Source organism: Heloderma suspectum, chromosome 16, assembly GCF_057233095.1.
Source record: "Heloderma suspectum isolate Gila_16-S chromosome 16, 16-S_ref, whole genome shotgun sequence".
NCBI classification, from domain to species: Eukaryota; Metazoa; Chordata; class Lepidosauria; order Squamata; family Helodermatidae; genus Heloderma; species Heloderma suspectum.
The window spans coordinates 7,549,755-7,570,921 of record NC_139473.1 but is presented as its reverse complement, the minus strand read 5'-3'; positions in this window follow the sequence as shown (position 1 = coordinate 7,570,921).

The following is a 21,167-nucleotide window of genomic DNA, read 5'->3' as shown; positions in this document are numbered from 1 at the left end:
GAAATGGGTCAGAAATCCAAAATGGGAACAAGCCAAAATGAGCTTTGAAATTATGGAGAATTTAGGTGAGCTCGAAAACCGCTGATTCTTCCATCCCTGAAGGGGATTTTTTTTAGCATAGATGGGTACCAGAAAACAGGGATTGTCTGTAAATAGTAACTGGTAAATAGAAACAGTTGAAGGCTAATTAATTAATGAATCAATTCATTGAAATATGCTTATCTTGTTTTCCCATCTGTACAGGGCCCTTGGGTATGCTAAAGGAGATGCCAGCAAGATCAAGTGAATCTTGGCATATTTCTCACTTCCCAGGGTAGGTCAATTATGTAAATCAGGGATTGCCATTTAGCATTCCACAGGCCCAGGTTCAACCCATGAAACATTTTCATTTGCTCCTTGGAAAATGGGTGGGAGACACAGGAAATAAATGTCATGTTTTCAAAAATCTTCCCCCCATTCCCCCCAAAATAACTCTGTCTCCTCAGATAGTTTCCCTGCTTTGGAAGCAAGTTCACCGGCTATTGCAGATCACATGATCAGGAAGGAGCCTTCAGCAATGCGTAATCACAAGTGGGACCTGCAACAAAATCTTGCAGTATGTCCTCACAGCAGCGCTCCTGCTCAGGGTTCCAGCCAGCCATGCGTTCCTCTGGGATGTTCTACAACAGGGGTGCAGAACCTCTTTCAGCCCAAGGACTGAAGCTCTCAGGGGCTGCATTCTGGTGGTGGGTGGAGCCAAAGGCAAAAGGGGTGGGACCGACCAAACTGCCCCTGTTTACCAGCATTCGTTAGCCTAAAGCTCATACTGCCAGTACCTAAGCCTTAGGAGAAGATTTCAACCCTTTAGAATGGGAAAGCTAGAAAACCACCAAATTGTTCTGTCTGCACAAAAGACAGAAAACCACCAAAAGATCAGTGACTGGGGGAGCGGGGCATGGCCTTCTAGGGAACACCAGAGGGCTGAGTTGGTTCTTCCCCCCCCCCAAAGCTGTTAAGAGCCCAAGCAAGACAATTCTCCCCCCCTACTTCCCACCTTGCTTTCCCCTTTTTCCCTGTTCCCCCTTGAGTGCTTCTGCATACCTCTGGATTCATCCAAGCATACCGCCCCCACCCTATTGTTTCTCAGCAGCCTCTTTTTGGCCCCAGCGTGGTCGGCACAGGGACACGGTGTTCAGTCTTAGCAAGAGCAATGTGTGTGGAGGCCAGGATCTCAGCCTAGAGTCCCTGCCATGAGAAAAGGGATGTTGCAAGAGTCTCCCGGTTTTCCCCTGTGCCATGCTTTCCTCTTCCAGGTCATGCCAGCAGCCTCCGATTCATCTCTCCGCCCATGTAAACAAATAAGAGGTTGAAGCAAGTTCAGGGGTTGTTATCCCAGCGTAACGGATCGCATAAACAGGCCTTTAGAGGACTCCCACAAATAATCCTTCTCCCTTGGCCTTTCCCGGCCCTACTGGCTGCACTCGGTCCTTTCTATAATCCGTACAGCTGGTGACATTGAGACATCGCTACAGAGATCTCACCGGTGACAAAGCTTCTAGGGCTGATATTACTCGATGATTCCAACCTTGTCTCCTCTGCGCTTCCTGCCATTCAAAGCAAACACTCCCCCTCCCCTGCAAAAAAAAGAAAAGAAGGACCATCGAGGTAAGTATACGGCTGCGGTTGCAGCATAACATTACTCTGAAGAAGCAATTACCGCAAGCCAACGTGAGGGACTGAGGACAGGTCACCTAAATGAACTGACGCAAGGTTGATGGTGGCAGAGTTGCGGGGAGCGGAAGGGAAGGGAAGAAGAGTACACGGGAAAACAAGAAAACGTCTTCATTGCTTTTCGGGCTTCAAATTGGAAAAACAGGGATCAATAAAGCAGAACTTCGTTTAATGGTGTGAGGAAACTATCCAGAACGGAGGCAGGCAGGAATCGCTTATTACAAAACAAACAAGCCAATTAGAACCCAGCAAGGGAAAAGCGGAGGCGGCAGGACATGCGGGGAAGGCGGGGGGATGACGACTGTCAAACCCTTGACAAACGGGGGGCTTCTTTCTCACTCGTGTGATGGTTGCTTGGGAGCAGCTCCGCAGAGTGATGGGCTGATCCCTGCTGGTTGCCTGCCAGAAATAACCTGAGCAAACGCAGGGCCAGCATCAAGAGTAGGCTGGGTCGGGCATGCGCCAAGGGCCCACGCTTTCGTAGGGGCCCACTGACAGGACCCTCGTGGAGTCGGTGACCTCTTCGCCTTTGCAGCCTGCTTGTTCCCCTGCCTGTCGCTCTGGCCCTGGCCACGGAGGTGGTGAGGAGGAGGAGCAGGAGATGCCGCAGCCTGCTCGGTCCCTGGCTCTCTGCCTGTCCAGCAAGCAAGCGGGAGCCATGATGAGGAAGAGGAGGAGGAGTTGCAGCTGATGACAATGGAGATGAGAGGGAGCGTCTTGCCCAAGGGTCCTCGAAACATGGATCCAGCACAGAGCAAACAGATTGATTCCAATGATGCCTGCCAGCTGTCCAGAGAATCTGCACTCCGGATTTGGTTCAGAGCAGCTTGTGAACCTAGGGCTGCCGCCTGCTGATGACATCATCACTCTGTACCAGAGTCTTGAGGACTAGCTGCAGTGTTCCCAGGTGCCCTCTCTTCACCCAATGTACCAAGGTGTGGGGGAATAAGGAGGGCTCCGAGGAATCCTATACAACACAAATTTACAAGGATGCTGGGAACTACGTAAAATGTAGTTCCCATGATTCCCAGCGTCCCTAGAGACTGCTGCGTGTGTTCACCACAGGACCCTGAGAAACGGAGGAATTGCTTTTCAAATGGTTCCCAATGTCCCTGGATGTTGCTATGCATATTCATTGCAGAAATAAGTAACTCAGGACCTCCCATTGCATTCTTCTAGAGCACGGCTGGGCAGACGCTGGTTTTACACAGTCTACTTTGATTTGTGTACTGGGACCATGAGATCCACCAGGCAGAGCCTGGTGTGAAAATGCACACTTAGGAACAGTGGCAGCTGATGACTCCAGTTCCAGAGGGGCAAGGGTGCCATTCTAGGTTTTAGTTACCACCCACCACAACTCTAAAGGTGCTATCCAAGGTCCTGAACCTTATCTCCAAAATGGGTTCCACACCCTGGAATTTTGGCCGGTTGTAACTAAAACCATGAATGGAACGACTGCCCCCCAGAACTGGAGTCACCAGCCTTCACTGCATAGAATTCAAGAATTCTGAGCCCAAGAACTTGTTCTGACTACCAGAACTAAATGGCGCCCATAGTTCTTCCAGTCGAAATTCCACTCCTGGTCACCCTAAAGCTTATGGGGGGGGCAAGGCTTCTGGTGCCACGGGGATGAGGCCTGCAGAGGTGGAGCAAGAAATGCTGCATCCTTGCCCTACGTTTTCTTAATTTTGGCAGTCTAATTTACAGACAGAGTAGGGATGGGCAAACGAGCGCTGTTTGAGCCACCCAAGGTTCTCCAAACATTGTTTCACCGCTTCTCTCGTGCCTGATTTACCCTCACGTCTGCAATCTCACAAAACACTGGCACAGGAATAAGGCCAATGTTTGAATGTCGAATGGAGGGTTATGTCGTAAATGTGCCTATCAAGTTGCATTGTGATGTCTGCAGTACTCTGTGGGGATAATTCCACTGTAATGTTTCCGGCGCCTCCTGAAAACATCCTTATTTCAGGAAGCCCTCCTTAACTGACCAGCCACAGTTTTTATCAGAATTCTGTGTGTGTGTGTGTGTGTGTGTGTGTGTGTTTTTAAAAACTAATAATTTTTAACATGGAGTTTTATTTTTTATCTTATACTTGTACCCTTTATTATTCACCACTCCAGAATCTGTCTAGATGTGGAGCAGTATATAAATGTTGTAAATGAATGAATGAATGAATGAATGAATGAATGTGTGAAACTTCCCACTGGCAATAGGATCTGCCCAATCTCACCTGATCTCGGAAACTAAGCAGGGTCAGCCCTGGTTAGTGCTTGGATGGGAGACCGCCTGGGAACCAGGCTTCCTGCACTGAGCAGGGGTTGGACTCGATGGTCTTGCAGGCCCCTTCCAACCCTATGAGTCTATGATTCTATTGAACAAGAATTTCTAAAATTCATTCCAGGATTGGCGACTGTGCACTTTGCCACAGGGCTGAGTTCCTTCAGTTCATTTACATCTCTCCCTCAACCCCAGTAAGAACATAAAAGAACATAAGGGCTGGATGTGCCCGATGTCATCTGATCTTGGAAGCTAAGCAGGGTCAGCCCTGGTAAGTACTTGGATGGGAGACTGCCTGAGAACCAGGCTTCCTGCACTGAGCAAGGGGTTGGACTCGATGGCCTTGCAGGCCCCTTCCCACCCTATGATTCTATGATGTCGAGCAAAAATCTCATCTGATCTCAGAAGCTAAGCAGGGTCAGCCCCGGTTAGTGCTTGGATGGGAGACCGCCTGGGAACCAGGCTTCCTGCACTGAGCAAGGGGTTGGACTCGAGGGTCTTGGAGGTCCCTTCCCACCATATGATTCTATTCTATGTCTCCCCTCGCTGCCTTGAAACCAGATCAGAAAAGCCTCCCGATAATCCGGTGCTGCACAGGGGCCAATCTGGTGCCATTGGTTGTGCCAGGAGTGCCTGGGCTTGTGTTCTGCAGCAACCGGTGCATGTGGGCAGACTGACTCTGATACAGGAGACAGCACAGAGCCGACTAGGAGCCATCAATAGCCTTCTCCCCCATGAGTTTGTCCAATCCCCTTTTAAAGCCATCCAAATTGGTGGCCATCACTACCTCCTGTGGAAGCAAATTCCATAGTTTAGCTGTGTGAAGAAGTCCTCCCTGTTATCCGTCCTGAATCTCCCACCATTCAGCATTCATGGGATGCCCCTGTTGGGTTCTAGTATTATGAGAGAGGGAGAAAAATGTCTCCCTACCCACTTTCTCCACACCAGGCATAATTTTGTACCCATCTGTCATGTCACCCCTTGCTCTCCTTGGAACTCAATGCAGCATTTTTTCTAAGCTTAACAGCCAAACATTGTAACCTTCCCTCAGAAGGGAGTGTCTCCAGCTCCTTCATCATTTTAGTTGCCCTTTTCTGCACTTTTTCCAACCCTGCAATATCCCTTTTTTAGGTGTGATGACCGGATCTCTACGCAGTTTTCCGAGTGCAGTTGCATAATCTCTAAATTGTCTCTGGAATTCCAGCCAGGCCACAGAGGTTGCAGTCCATCTGAATATACTGGGGCGTAGGGAGGTGTGTGGGTTGGAAGAGGAGAAGAAATACGAAGCGACTCTGTTCCAAGCACGAGCCGATCTGTCATGTCAAGGTTTTACGGCCTCTGTGGCCATTTGCACAATGGCCGTCTGTAACATATTAAACAGATTAATTGAAGTAACCTAGAGGGAGTATAGAAACTGCCGATCTTCTCCGTAGTCATTTCTGGAATTACTGCAGAGAGCAGGAAACAGGTGGTCGGGAGCTGACATTTGCAGACGTAACATTGTGATATGAAGATAAATTCAACAGGGAAGGAACAAAACATATACACACCCCTTGCACACGCACGCGCGTGCACACACAGCCAAACACACACGAATCTGCACAGCCAAACACACACGTATATGCACACATTTTGCTTGGCAATTAGCAATCCTCTTGAAAACGACATCAACCATTTGCACTGCTTGCAGGTAGGGATGTCAGAGAATTTCTCCACGAATCTTGGGGAGGCCGAATGCCAGCGCATTCGGCCCCCCGAAATCGGTGGAGAAATGGTCTGGCCCCCTGCCCCACCCCCGGGACGGGACTTACCTTGGGCGAATTCTCCTGGTGGCGGCAGGGCGGCGGCGGGGCGGCGGCGGCAGCGGCCAGTCTTCTGACCAGCTGCCACCGCCGCCATTTCCAAGTAAAAAAAAAAAAGTGATAAGCTACGTAAAGATTTACGTAGCCTATCACGGCTAGATTTCTAAAAAACACCGTGATAGGCTACATAAATGTTTACATAGCCTATCACGGCTGACTTAAATTAAAAAAAAAAGCGCGTACGCAAATGGCGGCGCCCACGGGCGCCGCCATTTGCGTACACACTTTCTTTCTTTTTTAAGTCAGCCATGATAGGCTACGTAAACATTTATGTAGCCTATCACGGCTGACTGCAGGGACGCAAACGGCGGTGGCTACGGCCACCACCATTTGCGTCCCAGCAGGAGACGCGGTTTTGCAGCCGGAGGGACGGGGTGCCTCCCCCCCGCCAGAATTTCAGCAGGGAGGGACAGGGCGCCTCCCCCCCAGCCAGAATTTCAGCGGGGAGGGACGGGGCGCCTCCCCCCCGCCCAGAATTTCGGGGGGAGGGACGGAGCGCCTCCCCTCCACCACGAAGCAAGTGTCGGGATCAGGTAATGGACTTTCGTCCAGCCCTACTTGCAGGTTTCCCCCCATGGCCACTGGAATGTGCACCCACACTACGAACATATATTGATCTGATACCGCTTCACGCTATCACGACTTCTCCAAATGAATCCTGGGTACTGTAGTTTGCTGAGGGTGTTGCTACCCCCGCCCCCTCTCCTCTACCCCCACCCCCTCATAGAACTACAGTTCCCAGTGCTCCCTGGGAAGAGGAATGTCTGTTAAAACCACCTTACGTATTTATAAGTGAGACCTGTAACAAAATGCCTTTGTCCCCAATACTTTGCTCCTTTCCTCCTCCCTTCTAGTTTTCCATTTTTTCTCTCTAACACTCAATTGGTATCCTTTAGCCACTCAGCATGCTCAGTCCTACCTGCGTTGTTTTTGCGATTCTCCCCTTTACGGTTTTTTCCCCCTTAAAGATGTTTTGTGCTTTTGCAACCCTTGAGTTTTCCCTGAAACTGCCGATACTTCGCTCTTGTGTTTGGGCAGTACCATTTTGGCTACACACGTAACGGCACTCACAGCCTGAACACTGTAGATAAAGGGAACTTATGAATAAACAGGAGAAAATAAATAGGAGTTTAGGACTGCCAGCTGCTTAATGATGGCAACAACAAAATGACTGCCGTGCCCTCCAAAAAATAACAGTGATGAAATTCAACAGCTGGGGGTAGGGGACCAGGAGTGGATTTTTGGAAGGATTGTGGGCTCAGTTCGGTTCTAGTACTAAAAACAAATTCCTACGCTCGTATTTCTTCAATTCTAAATATGACTTTTGTTTCTGGCACTGGTTGGTGGAACTTGGGGTTCTAGTAAAAAAACAAAAACAAAGTAGATCTACCTGCCTTCTCCTGTATAGTAGGGATGCTGGAGAAATTCAAAACGGGCTAAAATGAGCTTGGATTTCTATGAATCCAACCTGTGGAACCTGCTACAGAGCAAACCCCTCAGGCCATGCAGAGTCTGCAGAGTTTCGGATCTTTTTTTTTATTATTTCCCCCAAATGTACACATATTTATTTGTAGGAAATGTGCAAGTTTCTTCTGAGACTGGTAAATACATGCATGGAAAAGTTGAGTGGAATGGGGGACAATACACTAAATATTACGTACTAAGGTAAATTATGTAAATTGTTGCAAACCCTCTTACGGAATTGTTTGCATGTTTTCCGTGTAACGCAAAAAAATCAAATCCATCTGTGGACGGATGATGGAACAAAAGGCGCCTGACAATCCATGAAGCACAGAGAGGATTTTACAGGAACTGTACATCTCTTCCGTAGAGGCCCCCAATTTTTTAACTTGTATTGTTTGCAACAGAGAGATGTCATAGACATAAATTGTCTTCCTGTGGGTTAAAAACATGGCATTGGGAGGAAATTCATCCAGTAATTTTGATATCTATAAAATAGGCGGTGATTGCAATCCAAGCTTAATTTTGATGCTGTGCTGTACTTCATAACAGCGACAGAGTCTTAAAAATGTAATGAAAGGGACTGATAGATTGCAGAACTAATACATTTAGTGTTCCAATAAATAACTAGAGAGATACATCTCTTCAGAAGGTGGGGAGGGAAGCTGGCACTAGGCGTACATTTTCTAGAATTATTTGGGATAGCAGAATCTGAAGAAGGTTGACAAGAGTTCAAAACAAATGGTGCAAACAGGTATGACCACTGACGTCCAATGTATGTGTAAAGTCATCACCTGTCCAACTTCACAACTTTACTGCTGGGCTCTAAATTAGCTTTTTGATTAACCCGAGAAAAGAGCTAAGGCTGCTTCCAGATCCTAGCATGGTCCATTGAAAGGCCTTGGGGAGCTTTTCTGTCTTTTTTCTCCTTAACAGATTTTCTGTGGAAAGAAAAAAGATGGGGAAAGAAGTGGGAAATCATGGGGCAGTAATGAGGAGATGATATGGTTTTAACCCACTGTAAAATTATGTGAAAGAGGCAGGATGACACCAGGATGGAGGCCTAAACTGGAAGCAACCCAGGTGTTGTGTTGAGAGCGGGCATAATGCAGTGACTAAGGATGTCGGAGAAATCTGCAATGGAACCTAATGAGTTTGGATTTTGATTAATCCAACCGGCAGATTCTGCAGCACACCGGCCTTTCCCCTGTTGGGCAGATTCCATGGACTTACAGAGCGTTTTTCTAACTTTCCCAAGTTTGTCACTGAAAACTATGCAAAAAAATAAAAAACACTGACCAAAAATGCACATTTCCCCATAGGCTAAAGCGTGAAAATGTGCATCGGGGGGATTTTGCGCATTGGTGGGGGAATGTGCGCATTATTTCATGTGTGCATTTTCGCAAATGCATATTTGTGCAAATTCAGAAACTAAAAAAAACTGATTCCGTCTATGGGAGGACGATGGAATGAAAGGTGCCTGACAATCCGTGAAATACAGATGGAATGGATTTTATGCAATCCATACATCCCTAGAGGTGAGTAAGGGAGAGTGGTAAGAATCAGTGTCCCTTCGTCATAAATTTGAACTTCCCCTTGAGAATCAATTCACAGCACAGCACGGCCGTATGCCTATCTACTCAGAAGTCAGAAGACTACTCAGAAGATGAACTCCCAGGTGAGTGTGTATAGGTTTGCAGCCTACAGATTGAATACAACGGGACTGACTTCTCAATAGACATGTCTGTGACACTGCTGTACTGGAAGCATTCTTAAGCAAGCCCTCTTTCTCACACCCAGAGCACCATCTGCAAATTGTAATGTTATCGACTGACCCTGACAGGCTGAACAAAAGGGTGGCAGCAAAACAGGACTGAGCTCAACCATGCTCCCATCCACCTCCTAATTTCAACACCCCATTCACAGCGGTCCGAAGCTGCCCAGGTGCTAAAGCCAGCCCTGGACTTATGCCAGGGGATCAAGAACCGAGGACCGAGGACCAAATCCAGTGCCCTGGGGTTCCCCAATGGCCACACCCACTTCCCCTGGCCACACCTCCTTTCCTGTGACCACTGGTCATTTGCTGGTTTCCTGGCTTTTCTGCAATTTTCCCTCCTCCAGTCAGAAAGGACTTAGGAAATGCCTCTCCTAAGGCTGAGTTACTGCCAGTAAGAGTTTGAAGCTAAACTATACTGGTATTTTCACCCCGCCCCTTTTGCCTTTGGCCACGCCCCCCAGTGGAATGCGGACCCCCAGAGGTTCTCTGAAATGGAATGAAAGAGGTTCAACACCCCTGAGTTAAGCCTTCAGAGGTCCTGAGGTCGCTCTCTTGCTTTCATCATCGGTAGACCATGGGGATTATAGGGTAAGGGGGGAAGGGAATAAGTAGACCCTGGAAGGTTGAAGTGAGCCCACCCCCGCATCGCAGGCTGCTCCACCTGGGACCCCGGCCCGTCGCTCGAGGAGTTAAATGTATCCCGCAATTGACAATTAATGTAAAGCTCATTCCATAGATCTCTTACCAGAGAGCACAACAGGGCAATTAACCCACTAATACACTAGGCTATTACGTCGCTATGTCTCTTATTTTAGCCCGAGGTGATTTGAAACGCATTGGATTAAAGGATATTACAGGAGATAGCATGAAAAATAGTTTAACGTAATGAGTCGTCCCGTGATGTCTGCTATTAAAGATGATTTGCGGTCAAAAACTACAACATACAGGAGTTCAGCCATTTAGAAATGTTGGGAGGACGGGGGGGAGGGGGGCTTAACCCTTGCCTGGCTCCTGTCAGCTGGGGGAATCAAAAATGGAGACAGAGACGTGCACGCGCGCGCGCACACATCAGTGCTTGATTACTGGAGAAGGAGCGCTGTCGGGGCTCGCGTTTGTTCGGAAATATCCTCACCTGAACTGGAAGCCCTTCCTCTTAAGCAAGGCTGTTGCCGAGGGTCGGCCTGGTTGGGCACCTGCCCAGGGCCCGCAGCCCAGCAGGGGCCCACTGACAAGAGCCCGCGGGCACTGCTCCGCCTCTTCACCATCCCAATCTGCTCGCTCCCCTGCCTCTCGCTCTGGCCCAGACAATGCTGGTGGTGAGGAGGAGGAGGGGCAGATGTCACGGCCTGCTTGCTCCCCGGCTCTCGGCCTGTCCAGCGAGCAAGTGGCAGCCATGACAAGGAAGGGGAGGAGGAGCGAGAGCGGGTGGTGACCATGGCGGTGAGAAGGTGGGCTCCCTGAGGGAGGGGCATGCCCAGAGGCCTTCCAAAACCTGGATCCGGCATTGCTCTTAAGCCATGAGGCATGGGGACACATTGGAGTTGCTCAAAGGGGAGGGGATTGCACTCTCCACGTGCTCAGAAGCAATTTCACCTATTCTTCAATATAGTCCAAGACTGAGCTTTGAGAAGAGATGCAACAGATAAGCCCTGGTGCAAATTTAACTCCTGACGCGTAACACGCTCTCCGTGGGGCTGCCCTGAAGGCTGCTCCGGAAGCTGGAGGTGGTGCAGAACGCAGCAGCTCGGCTGTTGTCGGGAGCTGCCCCTCTCCAGCATGCAGCTCCTTCGCTGAGGAGGCTGCCGATTGGCTACTGGGCCGGGATTAAGGTTTGGCTACTAGTGTATAAAGCCCTAAACAACTTGGGACCGGGATACTCGAGAGAGCGCCTTCTCCCTTACCAACCCGCCCAGTCCCTGAAGTCATTAGATGGGATGCTCCTGGTTCTGCCTGGAGCCATGGCCCGATAGGAAAGCGCCCAAAACAGAGCCTTCAGTGTGGTGGCCCCCTTTCTGCAGAACTCCCTGTCTCTGGAGATCAGGCAGGCACCAACACTGTCTTGTTCTCGGCAGCTGCTGAAGGCATCTATATTTCAAGCAGCCTTCCTCGATTGACCAGCTACAGTTCTTATTGGTATTCTGTTTTTTTAAAACCTTTTAATATGTTGTTTTAGTCTTTATACGTTTTAAAATGGAGTTCTATTCTTGTTAACTTTTATTGTTCGCCGCTCCGGAAACTGTTTCGATGTGGAGCGGTATTTAAAAATTATAAAGAAAGGCAATAAAGAAGTGTGGGGGGAGTGTTGGGGGCCAGAACATACCGAGGCTGGGCGGCAGGCGCTGGCGGAGTGCTAGGGGCAGGCCATGCCAGGTAAGGGGAACAAGGGAGAGATGTGTAGTATCTGTCCCCTGCTCCGGGCCTGTCCAGAGCCAAAGGATGGCTGGGGGAGGCGTGACCCTATCTTCTGGCCTTCGTTTGCTGCTCTGCAATGCCAGGTCTGTTACCCAGAAAACCTCCCTCATCCATGACATGATCCTGGATGAGGGTGCAGACCTGGCATGTATTACGGAGACCTGGCTGGCCGAGGCTGCTGCTCCAACCCTTGCAGCCATGTGTCCAGCCGGATTTTCGTATGCACAGCAGCCGAGGGCTGGGGATCGGGGAAGGGGAGTGGCTGTTATCTACCGAGAGTCCTTGGTCTTCACCAGACCCCCTCTCCAGGAGACCAAGGTTGCTGAGTGCATGTACTGGAGGTTGGGCCCGAAGGGCAGTCTGGGGATTCTGCTCGTGTACCGTCCACCCCGCTGCACGACTGGCCGAGGTGCTTGAGGTGGTCTCTGATGTGCGTGTACAGTCCCCTAACTTACTGGTGTTGGGGGACTTCAACGTACATTCGGAGGCCATCCTCACAGGAGCACCTCGGGACTTCATGGAGACCATGGCCTCCTGGGAGCTGCACCATATTCTAGCTGGGCCCACCCATGTAGCCGGTCATGCACTAGACCTTGTGTTTGTTTCTGGAGAAGCGGGGAGTGATCTGGAAGTCGGGGGTATATCCACCACCCCCTTGTCATGGTCAGATCACTATCTGGTGACGTTGGACTTCTCGGTTCCACAACCCCTCCGCAGGGGTGGAGGACCCATTAAAATGGTCCGCCCCAGTCGTCTTATGGATCCAAATGGATTCCTGAACGCGCTTGGGGATTCTCTGGGGCATGCCAACGGCCACTCGGTCGAGACCCTGGTGGGTGGCTGGAATGCCGCAATCACTGGGGCATTAGATCGGGTGGCTCCGAAACGCCCTCTCCCCCTGAACAGGGCTCGGACTGCACCATGGTTCAATCCGCGGTTACGAGCTCTGAAACAGGAGGTGAGACGGCTAGAGCGCCGGTGGCGGAAGTCTCGCTCCAAAGACGATCAGACACGGGCTAGAGCTGTATCTTCAGCCTATCACGTGGCGGTGAAGGCAGCAAAAAAGGAATATTATGCTGCCTCCATCGCGTCTGCAGAGTGCTGTCCCAGGAGGCTGTTCCAAGTGGTCCAGAGCCTGGTTGGTCCTGTGGCTCTGGAACCACTGGAGCATTCTAAGGCCTCCTGTGAGGCTTTGGCAAGGCACTTTGCAGATAAAATTGATCAGATTAGGTGTGTTACTCTGCACACTGTGGATACAGTTAGTGAGCAAGAGGCGGCCTGTGGCAAACCGGTTTTGTGGGATCGGTTCCAGCTTCTTCCTCCTGATGAAGTGGACAAGGTGCTTTCATCGGTACGGCCGACCACCTGCTTACTTGATCCTTGCCCATCTTGGCTCATTATGAGCTGCAGAGAGAGACTGGGTGAGGGGATCAAGGCGGTGGTGAACGCCTCCCTTGAGGAGGGAGTGGTGCCATCAGCCCTCAAGGAGGCAGTGATAAGACCGCTCTTAAAGAAGCCCTCCTTGGATCCTCAAGTTCTGAACAGCTTTCGCCCAGTCTCAAATCTGCCATTTTTGGGCAAGGTGATTGAGCGGGTGGTGGCAGTGCAGTTGAAGGCACACTTGGAAGAAACTGATTATCTAGACCCATTTCAGTCAGGCTTCAGGCCTGGGCATGAGACAGAAACGGCCTGGGTCGCCTTGGTGGATGATATGAGGAGGGCTCTGGATAGGGGTGAATGCTCCTTCCTTGTTCTCCTCGACCTCTCAGCGGCTTTTGATACCGTTGACCACGGTATCCTCCTGGACCGCCTGGAGGGGTTGGGCATTGGGGACACCGTATTACGGTGGTTCCGGTCCTTCCTCTCCGGCAGGTACCAGAGGGTAGCACTGGGAGAGGAGGTTTCGGACCCGTGGCCACTTACTTGTGGGGTGCCACAGGGTTCCATCCTCTCCCCGATGCTATTTAACATCTATGTGAAGCTGCTGGGGGCTATCATCAGGAGGTTTGGGGTGCAGTGTCATCAATATGCAGATGACACGCAGCTCTACCTCTCGTTCAAATCTTCACCAAGGTTGGCCGTAGAATCCCTGTCCAAATGTCTGAAGACGGTGAGTGGCTGGATGGGGAGGAATAAGCTGAAGCTGAACCCTGACAAGACCGAGGTACTTTTGGTGGGAGACAAGAGGAGGCTGGGGGATGTTGACCTGGTGTTGAATGGGGTACGGCTACCCTTGAAAGACCAGGTCCGCAGCCTGGGGGTCATTTTGGACTCCCAGCTGTCCATGGAGGCTCAGGTGTCAGCTGTGAGCCGGACAGCGCTGTATCAACTCCATCTGATACGGCGGCTGCGCCCCTTCCTTCCCGACCATCTGCTCCCATCGGTAGTACATGCCCTGGTCTCCTCTCATTTAGACTACTGTAATGCGCTCTACGTGGGGTTACCCTTGAAGACGGTTCGGAAGCTGCAGCTGGTACAGAACGCGGCGGCTCGCCTGATTAAAGGCAGCCGCCGGCGAGATCACATCACTCCAGTGCTGAAGGAGTTGCACTGGTTACCAGTTGTTTTCTGGCCCAAATTCAAGGTGTTGGTTTTGACCTTTAAAACCCTATATGGTTCCGGCCCAGCCTATCTTAAGGAGCGCCTCCAGCAACACCAGACAGGCTGCTTAACAAGATCAGCCACGGATGGCCTTCTCTCTGTCTCATCAGCCAGGACAGCTAGACTGGTGGGGACGAGGGAGAGGGCCTTTTCTGTGGTGGCCCCCACTCTGTGGAACTCCCTCCCTAGGGAACTCCGTCATGCCCCCTCTTTAATGAGCTTCCGTCGTGCATTAAAAACGTGGTTGTTCAGGCAGGCATTTGGGGTGGGTTAGGGTATTTTAAAAAAAAAATTATGGTAGAATTTTATTGTTTTAAATTGTTTTATGGTGTGTTGTACATCGCCCAGAGTGGCTAGGTGACCAGCCAGATGGGCGATTAATAAATTTAATAATAAATAAATAAATAAATAAATAAAAGAAAGAACGTCCGACTTCTCTCCAACTTTTTTTAAAGATAGGAAGCTGCCATTTACTGGGCTAGATAGACATTTCCCTCACCTCCTACCTGATCTGTTTAGTTGATAGGGCCTTGGGGATCGATGAAGTTACATCTAGTGAGTGGGGTTTGGGGACTAGGATTTAGAAGGGGTACTGTAGGCAAGTAGGTTAGGACCAAGCATAGTTCGATATAGTACTCTTGTTGTGTTCTTCTTCAGATTCCGGCTGAACATCAGGAAAAACATCCTGACTGTTAGAGCAATACGACAATGGAACCGATTACCGGGGGGGGGGGGGCTGTCCCACACTGGAGGCATTCAAGACAGGGCTGGACAGCCATCTGTCAGGGATGCTTTGACTTGGATTCCTGCATTGAGCAGGGGGTTGGACTCGATGGCCTTGTAGGCCCCTTCCAACCCTACTATCCTATGATTCTATGAAGCTGGACAGCCACCTGTCGGGGATGCTCTGACTTGGACTCCTGCACTGAGCAGGGGGTTGGACTTGATGGCCTTGTAGGCCCCTTCCAACCCTACTATCCTATGATTCTATGTTAAATACATTTTCATTTGTTTTATTGTAACTACAAAATCCCACATGTTTGTTTGGCTTATTGTGGTACCATTAGAAAAATAGATTTCCTTGTTACTTCTCCTGTATTGGGTAGAGGGAACCAGTTAGGCATACTGGGGGTCTCTTCAACCCAGAGAGTGAAAGAGGCTGAAGCTGTGTGTCAGTGAGGACAGCTGACCCAGTCCTGGGGGGGGGGGGTCAGTTTCAGCAGGTGGAAGCAGATGAAGGTAGAACCCCAGACAGGAGTATCACAAGGGACCTTCTGAATTCAAAGCAAGTGCCTTTCCACTGAGCTTGGGTCTCTGCCTCTAAACAGGGCACTTTGCCATACTCTCTGAACAGCAACCATTTCTTTGGGCAACACTTGGGCCGTTATCGACCTCATATTCTGTACAGCAATGATATCTTTGGCTAATGCGTTGCTAAATTTCCCAAGCAAGAGCAAGCCCTCAAGATCTTTTACCAGTTATGGCATAACTCATCGGCGTTAGGTGACCCTGAGCTGGCATTCTTGCTTCAGAATGTCAGAAGTTCTTAAAGGGGACTGCAGGAGTTAAAAAGTCTGTCTGGAAGGCATTTTTTTAAAATTATTATTTAGGGCATTTTTAGCCTGCTCCTCACCCAAACAGGCTTAAATGCTATCAGTAAAACCGCAGGCTTACAATCTAAAAAGACATAACACAAGAGGAAACTGGGATGGGGAGGGAAGAGGAAAAAATCAAGTAGTCTTCCAGCAGGGCTGGTGGAATGCTTCCCCGCTGTACAGCCTGTTTGAATGGCTCGTGGTGGTGACATTTTTGGATTCCCCATTGCACCATGACATTACAGAATGGAACCAAGTGGTTCCACCCATCTGTGCCAGGACTATACCATACAAATAGCAATCTCAGCCCTTTGAGCACCATCCCTTATGTAAGCAAAGCAGCATGATTCACACACAAGTAGTATCAGCGGGAGTGGGGGGATTACCCCAGGTTTGCAGTAGTCCAAAAAATATATGGGGGGGCAGTAAGGGAGAAAGCCTATGAGAACTGAGCATGCTTGGGGTGGGGGCAGAAACAATAAGGGAGTAGAGAATAGAATGGACTATCTTGGAAGAGGGAACAGGAACACTATTGTAACGTTTTGTTCCTTGTAAAAATCCCCATCAATTGGGGAGGGGGGGAGAGACAATGTGGAGGATCCTGCAGCACAAATGAGCCAAAATGCATTCACCATACAAAGATTTTTTTAAAAAAAAATCCTTTGGGAAGGCTCTATCTTCCTCCAGCCACGTAATCAACACACAACATCATTAATAAACAAATATTCAGCAGGAGTAGATATTAACTGAACTCAATTAGGCGGGGACTCATGCCCCATTATCTCCCCGACTGTATTCTCAGCCTCTGCTCAAGAAAGCTATCTAGATAGGCACAGACGCTACATAAACCCGCCACGTTCTCCTCTTGCATGCCTGGATGTCTCATTGGCAGGCCTGTGTGTGTGTGTGTATGTGTGTGTGCGCGCATGCGCGTGCGCGTGTGTGCACCACAATTCCACAGGCGTGCAAAAGAAAGCAATACGTACTGACCTTCCTGAGAATTTCCACATCCACGTTTAAGAAGAAAAAGCAAGTTTCTAGCCCTCATGGATGTAAACATAGGCTTGAAAGGGTGGGAGCCAACTTGGATGGGCTCAATGCAGAACTGTAACGTTGCTTATAGGGTCTTAAAATCTGGGGCAGGGTCCTATGGATGGATGAAAAGCCCTGCTGAATCAGACGAAAGGCTGACAAGATGAGGAATAGACCCCTCCTGGTGTTGTCCCACAGCAACTGGTCTTTGGTGGCACTCTGCTGCTAATCCTGGAGGTGGCATATAAAATGAAGGTGCTGGGTCTGTTTAGCCTGCAGGAGAGATCATTAAGAGGTGATATCAGAGCCTTGTTCAAGGGCTGCCACATAACTTAGGGAGCAGATGTGTTTTCCGTTGCTGCAGAGCGTAGGACCTGAACCAGTAGTTTCAAACTCCCTGCAAGGGGATTTAGATTCAGCCAGTGGAGGCTGGTGGCTTCGATTTTGGTGGGGCTGTGATTCCATTCTGGGTTTCAGTCCAAACAGGCCAGAACTAAAGGAGCTATCCAAGGTGCTGAACCCTATCACTAAAATGGGCTCAATACCTTGGATTTTCAGCAATAAGTACGGGGGCAGAGGTGAAATGAAAACTCCAGCAAAAGAGACTGGGGAGGTGAGAATTTCAAATAATTTTCTTCTTGGGGAGGTGGCAGGAATCCTGTTTACCATTTTAAGGATGCAATCCTGTGCCTGTTTAGACAGAAAAAGTCCTACAATCCTATGCAAGTTTAGACAGAAAACAGTCCTACAATCCTATGCCTGTTTAGACAGAAAACAGTTGTACGATCCTATGCCTGTTTAGACATAAAAAGTCCTACGATCCTATGCCTGTTTAGACAGAAAAAGTCCTACAATCCTATGCAAGTTTAGACAGAAAACAGTCCTACAATCCTATGCAAGTTTAGACAGAAAAAGTCCTACAATCCTATGCAAGTTTAGACAGAAAACAGTCCTACAATCCTATGCCTGTTTAGACAGAAAAAGTCCTACAATCCTTTGCCTGTTTAGACAGAAAAAGTCCTACAATCCTATGCAAGTTTAGACAAAAACAGTCCTACAATCCTATGCCTGTTTAGACAGAAAAAGTCCTACAATCTTATGCAAGTTTAGACAGAAAAAGTCCTACAATCCTATGCCTGTTTAGACAGAAAAAGTCCTACAATCCTATGCCTGTTTAGACAGAAAAAGTCCTACAATCCTATGCACGTTTAGACAGAAAACAGTCCTACAAACCTATGCCTGTTTAGACAGAAAACAGTCCTACGATCCTATGCCTGTTGAGACAGAAAAAGTCCTACAATCCTTTGCCTGTTTAGACAGAAAACAGTCCTACAATCCTATAAAGTCCTACAATCCTATGAAAGTTTAGACAGAAAACAGTCCTACAATCCTATGCCTCTTTAGACAGAAAAAAAGTCCTACAACTGCCAACATTCCCCAGCCAGGCCAGCATAGGACTTTTTTTCTGTCTAAACAGGCATACGATTGCACCCTGTAGGACGTAGCTGGGGGGTCTTTTTTTCTTCTTTTTTTCTTTCCTTGTTTTAGTTTTAAAATGCTCTGTGCACTTGCAGCATCATGGGACATGTTACAGAGAGGTTTTTCCAATGCAGCAGCATTTCCTGAATGCCTATGAGAACACACAGCTTCACATGGTCTCATGGGAGCTCGGGAAATACTGCTGGGCTGAAAGTCTTTGTGCAAGGAGCCCCACGATGGTGCAACATGATGAGGGGCAATTTTAAAGTAAAATAAATAAATGAAAGAAGGACAGACACACACACACACCCTTGACCACCTCCTACACTTAAAAAGGTAAGCTGAAACCCTGCCTCGCTCCCAATGAGAAAAGAAATCGCAATTCTTCCCCTCCCTACAAAAGAGGAAGGTGAAAAAAAACAGTACAGGGTGATAGAAAAACTTGCCAAAATACGGGGCCGCACTACATGCCGTGTGGAGAAGAACTCTGTCCTATAGTCTGCGCTGCTGAATCTCTTTTCCAAACATCTTTGCTGGGTGACCCTGAATTCTGTGGGTGAGCAGATGAATGAGAGACCTGGAGATCTGTTTCTGCAGAATGTTCCTCCTGCTACCAGCTGAGATTTGGAGGTGCAACTGCCAAAGCCAGGAGCACAGATGGCAGCGGTATCATTAAGCATGGCTGGCACCTGCAAAATTGGCTTTCCCCCTGTCTACGCTGCTACTCCGGAGAGCAGTTGCCACTTGGAAGGGACAACACTGAGATTGCCTGATGGTCCGACTCCAAAAAAGGCGGCTTTACATTTGCAAAGCAGGGACGCAAAACTTCCCAACTTTTAGAGCAAGACGACAATGGAACCCATGACCTAGGGAGGCGGTGGGCTCTCCCACAGTGGAGGCCTTCAAGACGAGGATGGACAGCCCTCTGTCAGGGATGCTCTGACTTGGATTCCTGCACTGAGCAGGGGGTTGGACTCAAGGGTCTCGTAGTCCCCTTCCAACCCTACTGTTCTATGATTCTATGATGGATGAACCTGTCAACTTTGGTTCCTCCATTTCTCCTTTTTCCTATTTTAAGTTCAGTTCATCCCGAGCTGTGTGATTTTTTTTTAAGTTTGCATGAAAATCAGTAGAGAGTTCTGTGCACATTCTCCCAATATGTTCGTTTTTGTGCACAATTTTGCCTAATATTCACCATTTTTGCAAGCAATTTCCCTCAAATGGTGCATTTGAAAGTTATTTTCACAAATATATGCATTTGGGGTGCACTTTTGCCTAGCGCACATGTTTTTGTACACATTTTTCGATGGGAGAACTCTAACACAATGTTCGGGGAAGTGTGAATTTTGAAGCATGGCTGCATTTTGGTTCAGATGTCAGTTCTAAAGGGAGAAATTAGGTAGGTTCACATTAAAATCCAAACTGAATTAATTCCCCCCCATCTCTAGTTCAAAGCGATGTGACTCTAGTTCAAGTTAGATATGTATGGAGTGTGTAAAATCCATACATTCCATCTGCGTTCCACAGATGGTCAGCCGCCTTTCTGTCATCCGCTCATCACCAAAATTGGATTTTGAGTTTCTAAATTCATGCAAATTTACACTTGTGCAAATTCACACTAGTGCAAATTTGCACTTGTGGAAATGCACAAATCCCCCCATCGCATTTTCACACTTGATCGTATGAGGGAAATGCACATTTTTGGCCATTTTTTAAAACTGCATATTTTTCTATTACTAAATTTGTACAAAATTCTGGCAAGTTAAAAAAAAAAATGGTCTGCAAGCCCACAGAATCTGCCCAACTGGGGAAACACTAGTCCACTGCGGACTCTGGAGGTCCAATTCATAAAAATCCACACTCATTTGATTCCGTTGCAGATTTCTCTGACATCCCTCGTTCAAAGTGATGCGCGCTGATGTGCAATATGGAGAGGAAACTGCATTGCATCCAGAACTTAACTTGCCCACATGTGCTTGTCCCCAAAAAGGGTTTTGGCAGAAGGAGATCATCTCTGTACATCTCAAAGAGCAGGGGGGTGGGCAAAGGAACTGCACCTCCCCTCCCCTCTAATCAAAGAACTCGTCACTGTCTCTTTGGTGGCAGCAGATGCCAGTAACAATAACGAGGACCTGGCACCTTTGAAATTCATTATTAACAAGTAACATTCATTGCCATCTCTCCGCCGTTCTAACAAGCTTTCCTTTTGGATGTCACTCTGGGTTGGCGCACATCCCCAAGCGGCAGGAGGAGCTGTCATCTCCGATTTTCCTCTGAGGGAACGAGCGGTTTTGGAGGAGGAGGAAAGATGACCAGCCCTCCCTGACCTTTTCTCCTTCAATTTCACTCCACTCTTCTCCTTGGGAAGGGGGTAGGGGGGAACCACACCAGCAAATCACACTACGCGGAACTGACAAACTCATCACCGCGTCGCACTGTTACATATACAATAGTCGTGTCACTCAGCATCACGCAGGAGGTGGCCCTGATGGAATTACAGTCCCATCATGGGTCTAATCGGTCAGTAGATTTAACTTTTCCCCACTGCCTTTTCTATTCTCCCACAGTTGAAGCAAGTTGTTATGCTTCTCAGGTGCTCGGTGTGGCCAAAAGCCGTTCCAGTTAGAACTGAGGCAAGATACCCCCTGGCCTGCACACACTCACCCATTTAGCTGCCAGAGAATTGGAGAGAGGGATTTCACCTGATTTTGCAAGGAGGAAAAATTAAGGCATGGGGGGGTGCGACTCACCAACCTAGACCTCTGTCTCTCCCTGCCCCCCCCCCAAATCTCCCAGGAGTGCCGCTACATCAGGGGTGTCGAATCTCCTTCAGACTGAGAGCTGGATTCAATTTCAGAGAAGCTCCCTGGGGCTGCATTCCAGAAGTGGGCAGGGCCAAATGCTAAGGGGGGGCAAAGGGGTGGAGCCAAAAATGCCAGCATATTTTAGCTTAAACC